Below are 11,779 nucleotides of genomic sequence, written 5' to 3'. Positions count from 1 at the left end.
GGGGGCCCCTGGGAAAGGGCGCTTCCTTTTTTTTTTTTTTTTTGAAGAGGTTTTTGCTATAGGGCGCGTGCGCTCGCCAGACAGAGAGAGGCAGAGAGATAGAAAGTGAGAAATCACCCCCCAGGTGGGATGGCCATGCCGCAATCCCTTCTCCTCCATTCTCCTCTCGGGATCTTGGGCACGCATGCACACGCGCCCGGCATGAGTTTAAGCCACCGGGTCCGGGTCTCAAACCGCGGTCAACTACGTGGGAGTCCAGCAACATAGCCATTACGCTAACTGCTGGTCCTGGCAACTGCCTTCTTAGGTGGCTCTCAGCCCTCTCTGCTTCTTGGCCCACATCTTTATTGTTAGTTGCTGCCATGAAGACCAGGGTCGTTGCTTTGCTCCCCCAGGGCTCAGGTCTGTGTCTGTCCCAGAGCTGCTGGAGGGAAGGGGTGTGTTCCCAGAAGACCTCTGCAGGCGTGATGGGTACACCTGTGGGTCATTGTGTAACTTGGCTCACTAGACTGGTCCCCCTTCTCACTGGTCCTAAGAAGGTCAGGCCAGCTCTGTTTGCCCAGTTTTGCACATGGCTCTAAAGGTTGGAGCCTTTTACAGATTCAGTTTTGCCATTTTCCCCTACTCTTTGTGCATGAGCTGGAGTGGTATGTTTATAATAGTCCTGCAAACCCAGATATTACGGATTATAGGACCCGATCCTGTATCCATCACACCCTAAAAAGTCAGATTTCTGTTTGACTCTCGGTGGAGACTGGGGTTAGCTTGGGTAGTGTTCCCACACTCCATGTGGGTGAGGAGGCACTGGCCATTGTTTCTTTTGCTTCTACTAACTTTTAAAAATATGTTCTTAAAGTTAATTCAGAATTCTGCTCATTACTTCGTTAATTCAGTTAATTCATTTGTTCACAAACCTTGATTGTGTTTTTCCATGCCCCCCTGACTATTTCCTGCCACAACTGCCATCCTGCTGGGTCTTGAGGGGTGGGCTGTGTCTCTGCTTCTGGCACCCCTCCCTTCACCCACTTAGGAGCTCCTGGCTGGCTGCTCTCTGCTCGATTCCTCTCCTTCTGCTATTGTTTGAACACACTCTGGCTCTCAGACTGCATTTGTCAGGGTCATGGTGACCTTTAGATGCCCCCACCAGTGGTCAGTCTTTGTCCTTCTCTGAGAAACCAGGGAGCTAGAACAGCCCTGGGCAGTGTGGGCACTTGTCCACTCTCTTGGCATGACAGTCATTTGCACCTGACCCTTACCACTCACTCCGTATTGTCCAGAAGCTCTCAAACATACTTGCTTATAAAACTAGTTCCCTTTTTTCAGATAAAAAGGATTCCTTCCAGAAAGTTCCATTTGTCTGCAGTGCAGCCAGAATTCCTGGGAGTTTCTCCATGGATCTGATTTTGGTTTGCCCTCTCTCCTGTGGGTAGAATGTGGAAACCTGATGTTGTATCCACTCTGTGTCCCTCTCTAGAAATTGTTCTGTCTGAGGGGCATGTAGCCTGTAGCCACACCCTGCCTTCTCACCTCCTTCCCATGAAGCCCCTCTCTGCAGGAGAACAGTCATGATAGAGACTCTGCTGCGTGAAGGGCACTTCTGAGGTCATCAAGGCATCATAATGCTGTGTCCGTGAGAACAGAGTTCTTGGTACTCAGCTAAAAGCCTGAAGTAGGAACGGTCTTGGAGCCTGAGCCAGTCTACTCTGGCAATGAGTCAATTACCTGTAGACACATAGACTAGTTAGAAAGTCTCACATGCTTCTATCCAATTACGAAATACATTCTAAGGCCAGCTGGTGGGGCACTGATAAATAACACGGTGTTGCTTGACCCACATGAGAAGGTCTTGGGTTTGTGTTCGAGGGCCTCCTTATGCATGTTGAGCACATGCGTGTGCCCATAATCCTGACTGGCTGAGGCTGGGGGTGAATCTTTCCATGAGCACACTGATGGGAGGTATTTCTCTCCTCTCTTTCTCTCTCTCAGAAGAGATATATAAACTTAAAAAAAGACGCATTTCCAGTAGAAATTTCTTTGTGAAATGATTTACCAAGATTTGTCACATGTTCATGTGTGATAAATTGTATACTAACACTTAACTACAATGATAACTCTATCTAGAAGAAAATTTTAACACTCAGAGCCTCACAGTCATAGAAAATTTAAAAACACAAGTTTAAAATTCCATTTATATGTTTGTTGCTGCCAAGGAGTTTGATAATGATCAATAAAAGACTTTGAAGCATAAAAACATATTCCATGAAGATAAAATCATATGAGGGAAGTGAGGTGGAAATGTAAATTCGAGAAGGAAAGAACCTTGTACCATTGCTGTTGGTGAAGGGCTCTGTCGTATTTATATATTTATTGATGGGGGCAGTCAAATCATGGCTATTTGGAGGCCATCAGTGAAGGAAGCATTTTACTGCTAACCGAATAATTATAATATGTTAACAACCTCAAGCTCTGTAGTTTTATAAACTTTAGCTAAACATTTTAGTGCTAAATTGGTCTTTTCTGATTCCCTTAAGAGGGAAGGGCTTCAAGTTTGAGGGCTCAGCGTAGGGGTTGGCTCCTCGCGTCAGAGGGCCTAGAATCCATGCAGTGCCCATCTGCCAACCCTCAACCTTCTCCAGGTCTGGGCAGAACCTGTGGTTCTGAGATTTCTTTTTTTTTTTTTTAATAGGTGGAGAAAGTGCAGGTTCTGCTCATTCCTGTTGTTTAATTTTTGAAGGCCCTGCCTCTTGCTGGAAAAGCCTTTCCCTTTCCCCACAACCACCCATCTTTGGTGCAGGTTCTGCTGGCTGCTCTGTACCTTTTGAGGAGGCACTCTCCATTCTTGGGCTGTACTTCCGGGAACACATGCCGACCATGTGACCAACCCTGTCCAGTCCCTGCCCTCATGGAATGGCCTAGTGAACTCCCGACTCAGGTCAGGCCTTTCTGGGTGAGCCAGGCTGGTCAGACCCCATAATTTGGGCCTCGTTAGGACTTAGTCCCTCACTTGAAGCAAAATTGCTTAAAATGAGCGGGAATGACTTAATTTTAACATTTTTCAATAGAAGGAATGCTTGGAGGTCAGAAAAGAAAATATACTTTCCTGAGGCTTGGGAAAAGAAGCATCCTTTGAAGGGCCAAGGCATAGAATGGTGGAAAGGGGATTTGGGCCCAGGCACTGGTGTGGACATAGGTGGGGCCTGCAAAAAGGCTTTTGCAATTTCAGAGCTTTGTAGTAGAAGTCTAAAATTTTCATGTTGATTGAATTATTATTATTTTTATAATAAGCAGTAGAGGAATTAGGAGAATTCTGTTCTGGAAGCTCAGAGTCTTTTGTGGGAGGACTAGGCTCTCTCCTCCTTCCAAGCACCAGGTGCTGGTGGGGGAAATGATCATCACACACTTCTGAGACCCGAACCCACTGAGGATATGCCAAATGTGGGGTGTGGGGCTGGGTGCAAACAGATTTCCTAAGAACCTTTCTGGAAAGAGCGTCAAGTATTGGCCTAGATGTGGGTGGAAATGAGGCAGCCACCCTTTGTCTGATGTTGGGGTTTCTGTGGGTTCAATTTTTAAATTTTAGATTTATTTTCTAGATACTTTGAACATCTTTCCATAGAAGCAGACAAAGACTTACTTAAGAAACATGGATTTCTGACAGACATCTGTCCTTGTCTTAACAACTTTCAGTTTCTAAAATAATTGAAGATGTATTATTTTTTTTTCAAGTTTATTTAATTCAGATGGAGAGTGTGTGTATGCATGCACACATGAAAGAGAGAGAGAGACTCTGAACAGGGCCTTGTCACACTGTGATTCGCTTTCCCTGGCCCTCCAGTGTGTCAGCGTCTTGGGCATGCATATATGCACCATATTTTTAAAGCAGACCCAGGGATCTGAACTCATGTGCTAAGCTATGTGGCTTCTTAGCACCATAATCCAGTTTGTTACCTACTGTGCTACCAGGCTGGGCCTATTCTTTCTTTCTTTTCTTTTCTTTTTTTTTAGAGAGGTTTTTGCTATAGGGCGTGTGTGCTCACCAGAAAGACAGAGCGAGACAGAGAGACAGGAAGCCAGAAATCACCCCCCAGAGGGATGGCCACGCCCAGGCCCTTTTTCTCCATGCTCCTCTTGGGATCTTGGGTGGGCACGCATGCACATGCACACGCCTGGTGTGAGTTTAAGCCACCGGGTCCGAGACTTGAACCGTGGCCGACTACAGTTAGCCATTACGCTAACTGCTGGTCTTGACTTTTCATTTTCTTAACAGGGTATTTTTGTTTGTTTGTTTACTTATTTATTTATTTAGCTGAGGGCGTGTGTACTCACCAGAGAAAGATAGAGGGAAAAAACAGTCCTTAATGGGTCATAGTCACACACAATCCCTTCTCCATTTCTCCATCCTGTTGAGATTTGGGGGCAGGTATATACACACACACCAGCATGTTTCTTAAGCTTCCAAGACCAGGGCTCCAACTGCATGGTTAGCCATGTGGAATCTGGCTACCTTAACCACCAGGTTACAGAGCTAGCCCTTAACGGGATCTTTTGAAGAGCAAGCTTTTTAATGTTGATAAAGTCCAGTTTACTGATTTTTTTTTTCTCTTATAGTTTGTGCTTTTTGTGAACTATTTAAGAACTCTGCCAAACTCAAGGACACTAAGGTTTTTCTATTTTGAATTACTTTTTGTGTATGTTACAAAGTAAGATTTGAAGATTTCTTTTTGGCATATGGCTGTGCAATCTCTTCAGCACTATTTATTGAAAAGATTCTCTCCCAACATTGAATTTCCTTGGCATCTTTGTCAGAAATCAGTTGACCATGTATGTGTGGGTTTATTTCTGGATTCTACTTAGTGGTATTCCCTGGGCATCATGACAATAAAAACTGTCCCGCAGAAATATCTAAATACCCACTAGGGTGGGCACTAAGAGTGGATTAGTTCTAAAAATCAGAACCAATGTATGCATTTATAATGTTAGTATTATATAAACAGTTGCCCTTGTAGAAAAGGAAATACAGTCTTATGACACAAAATCTATGCCCCTCAGAGAACAATATTCCTACCATCAGAAGGATTCCTACCTATCTACCTATCTATCTAATCTATCTATTTTCACCATTTGGATTGCTCTGTCTGCCTCATTCTCTTTAGACTTTGCCTTTCTCCCCAGAGCCCATCAGGCTCCTTGTGAATGTGGGCTGTGCTCTGGACCCAGACCCTTTGCCCTCTCTGGCTCTTGGATGGCCTGGTATTTGGGATTTGCCTGCCCAAGTCATGACTTTCAGACTCAGCCTAAACCTTCAGGAGGTGACTACTTGGCAGCAGGCTGGAAGTAGGAGTAGCTGGCTCCTTCCCACCCCGTCCTTGGGGCAGGTGGCAACGGCAGCAAAGCTCACCTTCAGGGAGGGAGGAGGGTGCCGAGGGGTACACAGGAGTGTCACAGGGTGTTTGGCTCTTGCACTGTTGCAGTGGATACTCATGAAGAGTTTTAACTATTGGCCCAATATTGTTGAAGGGAGTCTTTTAATTCTTTTGTTTTCTGGCTCTGTTTGGTTTTCTTTGCACTGACTCGATTGAGAATCTGCATCTTAATTACTTTTCTGCAGAGTCTTTCCTTGTTTTTTTTTTTCCTGAGCGGACACCATTTGGTTCTTTTCTGCCATATGTTGAGCCTCCAGAACATCCGTCTATATTTTTTTCCCTAAAAACACCTAAAAGCAAAGTACAGGCTCTTGCTGGACTATTTTGCAAATACTTTTTATCTTCTAGTAAAAGGGCACATTGGTGAGAGCAGGGGTTCTTTCAGGGCAGCCATTTTAAAGGACAATGGAATTGTCCTAATCATCTCTGATTCATACCGTTAGTGATGGATGCTATCATAAGCCAAGTGCTTCTATAGTTCATCTGTGTTATTTGACATTTGAACAATAACCAAAATAGCAAAGAAGAATAGGCCAAGGGAGCAAGGTGCGGGCGCCTGGGCAAATCTGACAGCCTGAGGGGCTGGGAGCTGATGGACCCATGCGTCTGTGGGTGGTTCTGCATTCTTGGGGCTCCTCTGCCCTCTCCATGCTGTCATCGCATTCATTGTCCCCTTTCTTCCCTATTTGACCCCCAGAGCCAGGTTCTTCCACTTCTCTCTAGCTCTAAGTTGCTCACCCTTCACTTCTTGGGGAGAAGGAGTGGGACCTGAAACCTAGCAGATTTAAGCAACAAGAAGAGCCAGTGAAAGCCAACTCCAGACCCAAGCTGTGATGCAAATACTTCCTTTCATGTTTCACACCAAGACTCAGGCCATCTTTCCTGTGGGTCACTTTGGCAGGTAGTAAGTAGCGTGTCCTCCTGGTGGAACCACTTGGACTCTGTAGTACACAAAGAAGATAGGATGGTGTAGGGGCTAAGGCAGCTAGATCCCAGGTGGCTGACTTCATGGACCACTGGCTTGAAACATCACACTTTGTGTGTGTGCGTGTGTGCCCAAAATCCCTAGAGGAGAATGGAGGAGAAGTGATGGTGACATGGCCATCCCACCTAAGGGATGATCTCTCTTTCTCTCTTTGTCCAGCAAGTGCTTGCACCCTATAGCAAGACTAAAATAAACAAAAATGATAGAATATACATACACCTACTCTCCATGGATGCTAGCCAGGGCTGAGGTGCCCATGGTGCTCCCATGCAAGTCAAGACAATCATCAGAATGACTGCATGAGTGGGAGCGGTGGTCACTGAGAGGTACAGGGTGGGACCCAATGCTCTCAGACAGATACATCCCACAGCAGTGCCATGTTCCAGAGAGGCCTGAAGTGTTGGGGTGGCAGTAAGGAGTGGAGAAACACTACTCTTGGCACAACCCAAAGCAGTGGAGGTCATGTGGTCTCTCTGGGTGAGTCGTTCACTCTGGTACTATTCCTGTATTTCGTGGGTGGGCTCTGGGCTCTGGGCCAGCAGGATTCAGGTCTGGGGCCACCTCTGTGCTGCCAGTGTTCCATCTATATCAATAGAATGGTATAGCACCCAGAATGTGGCATGATGTCTATTTTCAGAGATGCTGGGAAGTACAAAGGGAATCCCTCAACTCTCCAATATGATCTAGGATGTGTGATCCCAGGGACACCCTCATTAGGCTGGGCGGCAGGACACGCTCTGCAAGCCCTTGGTGTGTCCAGTATGCCCTTCAGCCAGGCCAATGCTCAGGGCAAGTCTATAAGATAAGGAACTGAGATGAGAAAACAAAGAGGGATTCTCAGCCTCCCAAAAGGATGCAGGAGAAGTCAAATTCCTCCCTGCTTGTGCTGTTGTACATTCAGATCATAATGGTGAAGTAGGAGAAGGTGTCTTTATTCCACATGGCTGCTCTCATGGGGAGCTTAAAACAACAGCAATTTATTCTCTCACAGTTGCGGAGACCAGAAGTCTGAAACCAGCAATCTTTCTGGAGGCTCTGAGGGAAGATCTATTCATTCTTTCTACCAGTTTCTGGTGGCTACTTGGCTTCACTCTAATCTCTGCCTCGATCTTCATGTGTCCTCCTCTGCATGTCCTTTCCCCTTGTCTTAAAAGGACACTTGTGGGGACCAGCAGTTAGCGTAATGGCTATGTCGCTGGACACCCATGTAGTCGACCGTGGTTCGAGTCTCGGATCCGGTGGCTTAAACTCACACCAGGTGCGTGTGTGTCCGTGCCCAGGATCCCGAGAGGAGAATGGAGGAGAAGGGATTGCGGTGTGGCCATCCCCCCTGGGGGGTGATTTCTTGCTTTCTATCTCTCTATGTCTCTCTGTCTTTCTGGCGAGCGCACGCGCCCTATAGCAAAAAAAAAACTCTAAAAAAAAATAAAAAGAAAAGAAAAAAGGACATTTATGGGCTGACCCTATTGTAGTGATCAGCCAGTGTACAAAGGAAGCTGGATCTCGTGTGGCCGACTGGGATTCAAGTGCTGGCCTTGTAGGCTTCATGCAGGGCTTGTGCATGTGTTCAGGATCCTGACAGAATGGAAAACTGCAAGAAAAAGGATTACAGTGTGGGACCAGCAGTTAGCGTAATGGCTATGTTGCTGGACTCCCACGTAGTCGTAGTCGATCGCGGTTTGAGTCCCGGACCCGGCGGCTTAAACTCAAGCTGGGCGCGTGTGCGTGCACACCCAAGATCCCAAGAGTAGAATGGAGGAGAAGGGATTGTGGGGTGGCCATCCTCCCTGGGGGGTGATTCCTCGCTTTCTGTCTCTCTGTCTCTTTCTGTCTTTCTGACAAGTGCACGTGCCCTATAGCAAAAACCTCTGCAAAAAAATAAATAAATAAATAAAAAGAAGGATTACAGTGTGACCAAGACCCCATTGGGGAAGTTTTCTCTCTCTCTCTCTCTCCCCTCTGTCATGTATATACATGTTCTCTCTCTGTGTGTCTCTCCCTCTGTCATGTGTATGCATGTACTTTCTCTGTCTCTCCCTCTGTCATGTGTATGCATGTACTGTCATGAATAAAAATAAATAAAACTTAAAAAAAATCAATACTGGAAAATAACTGATACTTTTCATTGGATTTAAGGCTCACCCAGATAATCCAGAGTGGTCTCATGTTGAGATTCTTACCTTCCTTCCAGAAAGTCTGTTTTTCCAAATAAGATCACATTCACAGGTTTGAGGTATATTTTTGGGAGTCTGCCATTCAACTCAATGCAGCTAGATAGGAACCATTTCTGGGGTCCCAGAGCAGACCCTGGTATGCACTTTTGCCTTACCCAAGATCTCCCTTTATGACAAATTAGGTCCTAATCGTGACAAAGGTGCAATATTGCAGTTCACACCTATTCATGACTTTGGTGAGGTCATTTGGCTGGGGCAGCGGGAACCCTCATCCCACCAGAAAGAAGGGCCAAGTGTAGAGTGCATGTTTCTGTCTTTGAGAAAGCTGTTTCCGTCAGATCAGAGAACATGGCATTCCATATCCTTGGCATTTCCATACCCTTGACCAGAGTGCTTTACTAGGAGGAAGGGTGGCAGGAATGTGCCTCTCAGTATCACCCAGAAAGAAGGTACACAATGGCCGAACAGACACATGGAAGGGTACTCAACATCATCAGTCATCCGGGAAATGAAAGTCACAACCACAATGACATACCACTTCATACCCACTAGAAGAGCTGGGATCAAAAAGTCAGATAACAGCAAGTGTCGGCAAAGACGTAGAGAAATCAGGACCCTCATACGCCCACTGCTGTTTAATGATTATTCGATGGCTCAACCTTTTTGGAAAACAATCTGGCAGATCCTGAGAGAGGTAAAACAGAGCATTATCTTATGACCCAGGAATTCCACTTGTAGGGACATACCCAAGAGACCTGAAAACGTATTTCCACACAAAAACTTGTTCATAACAGCATTATTTTCCTTTTTTCTATTTTAGTTTGCCATAGGGTGTATGTACTTGCTGGAGAGAGACAGAAAGAGGGAGAGAGAAAGAGAGAGAGTGAGAAATCACCTCCTAGGGAGGTGGGTCATGCTGTAGTCTCCTCTCCTCCTAGGATTTGGGGTATGCATGTATGTGTTTTTCAAGCTGCTGAGTCTGGGACTCGAACCACAAAGTCAGCCATGTGGGATCCAATCACCTTAACCTCCATGCCACTGCTGACCCCACAGCACTACTCTTTTCAGTTGTGAGGTGGAAACAACCCAAAGGTCCATCAACAGATGAACCGATAAACAAAATATGGTATAGTCACACAGTGGAATATTATTTGGCAACAAAAAGGAATAAAGTACTGATTTATGCTACAACATGGATAAACCTCGAGAACATTATGCTCAGTGACGAAAACAGTCTCAAAAGGCCTCACCTTATATGATTCCATTCACATGAAATGTCAAAGGCAAACAGGCAGAAATCCATACAGACAGAAACCGGGTTAGGACTGGTAAAGGGATGACTGTTAACGGGTTGTGGTTTCTCTTGTAGTGATAAAAATGTTCTGAAACTAGATCGTGGTGATGGTTTCACAACTCTGAGAATACAAAACCACAGAATTGCTTACTTTCACAGAGAATTTTATCAATAAAATTGTTTCAGGAAGCAAAGATTGCTCTCTTTTGGGAGGGGTGGCTGGACTTACTGTCCTGGCCCATCGAACTGCCTGTTCCTAGACCTTCTAGGACCGCACCCACTGAGTGGTCCTAGTGAGGTGTGGCCCGGAGGTTGGCACTTAGGATGCTGAGCCTGAGTGGGGGTCTGGATGGCTAAAGGAGGTGGTGATCACCCTAGGTTTCTAAGCTCACTAGATCCCTCAGCAGGGAGCTGGTCCAGAAACAAGCTTCAACTCCCCCAGCCTCAGCTAGGGAGGCCTCCTTAGAGCTGACTTTTAGACCCTCTCTAGTGAGAGACCTCTTGGAATTCCCAGTTCTCCAGAATTCCTAGTTCTTCTTCGGACCCAGGTGGGGTTGACCCAGGATCCGGGTTCCCTGGGAATAGGGCACTTCTCTCAATCCACTTCCTCCCAGCCTGTGGGGCTGATGCACTGATGAGTGTGTGACACACTTGGCCCAGAACCTGAGACCTCTGTTTGGATCTTTTAATTGCTCTTCCAATGAAAGAAACACACTCAATTCATGTGTGTTCTTGCAAGTCACCTCAAATTCCTTTAGAAGGAGAGGAATAATTAATAAATGAGCATCTTAAATTGCCATTTCCCACAAGAAGATTTCCACACATTTCCCCTGAGAGGATTGCAACCTGTCCCCACCCCCACAGGGTTTCCTAGGTAGCTGTCCCTCAGGCAGGACCAACCCCGAGGCTCTATTCTGGTTATGGGGACTCCAGAGGGTGACATCCCAAGGATTCAGGGGACCTTGCTAGAACTATGGAGATGGAATTGATTGTCATCCTAGCAAAATTTCTACTTAACCATTAGTTTTAAAAAGAAAATGTGTTTTAAAGAATCTCTAAACCTACAGAAGTTTAAAAATGAAAGCTGCAACTCAAAACCCTGTCAGAGGCTGACCCTGTAACCTAGTGGTCAGTGAATCCAGATGCTCATGGCTGACCAAGGTTTGACTCCTGGCCCTGGTGGCTTGAAAAACATGCTGGGCATTTGTGTGTGCCCTAAAACCTCAACAGGACAGAAATGGAGAAGGGATTGCAGCGTGACCACAGTCCACTGTGAGGTGTTTTCTCCCTCTCTGCCTCTCTCTGGCAAACACACGTGCTCACTGGCAGTTAAAAAAAACTTAACCGGCAGATACAGGTTTATTCCTTGGCAACGCAGTGTCCCCTTCCCTCTTGTGATCTCTCTCCACCCTGAGCTCCTTTCCTCTGCAGTATTGAAGAGCCATGAAGTTTGTTCATTTCTTTACGATCCCACTGCAGCTGCTGCGGTTCAATTTTCTGCAATCAGTGTTCTTGGCATATCATTTATATAGACAGTGCTTGATTGGAGGCTTTACTTGAAAATTCATTTTCTTTCTGAAAACCTTTTGCTAGATGCTTGATTATCTCCAAGCGTTGTGTCTAGCGTGGCTTGCAGAACAAATGCCACAGCCAAGGTCAGCGTTTTCACCTGGGGTATCGCACGGCGCCATGCCCAGCTGGTCCACTTGTAAGAGGGATGTCCTAGCATGACGGGACACTGCGTGCCTGTGGGGCCAACCAGCCTTGTACCAGGGCTGGGGTTCTTGGGAGCATCTCCTTCCATTGTGGGATCTGTCCCCACTGAGATTATAAAGGGGCTCAGCCATGCTCTGAAGGGCAGAGGCTTCTGGCTTCAGAGAAGAAGACCCTCTGCGGTGAGAGG

At 46.1% G+C, this 11,779-nt stretch overlaps 1 long non-coding RNA gene across 1 annotated transcript in view; it reads right to left on the bottom strand.

Moving 5' to 3' along the window:
• The window catches only part of LOC102472124 (uncharacterized), a 13,978-nt gene extending 12,391 nt beyond the window's left edge, over window positions 1-1,587 (bottom strand). The window contains exon 1 of the long non-coding RNA XR_335214.1: window positions 1,528-1,587. This is a non-coding gene — a long non-coding RNA (uncharacterized LOC102472124). The remainder of the gene's footprint in view (window positions 1-1,527) is intronic.
• Between the last annotated feature and the right edge of the window lie 10,192 nt (window positions 1,588-11,779).

Source organism: Tupaia chinensis, unplaced genomic scaffold (genome assembly GCF_000334495.1).
Source record: "Tupaia chinensis unplaced genomic scaffold, TupChi_1.0 Scaffold000360_1, whole genome shotgun sequence".
Classification (NCBI taxonomy): domain Eukaryota; kingdom Metazoa; phylum Chordata; class Mammalia; order Scandentia; family Tupaiidae; genus Tupaia; species Tupaia belangeri.
This window is presented reverse-complemented; position numbering and strand designations above follow the sequence as displayed.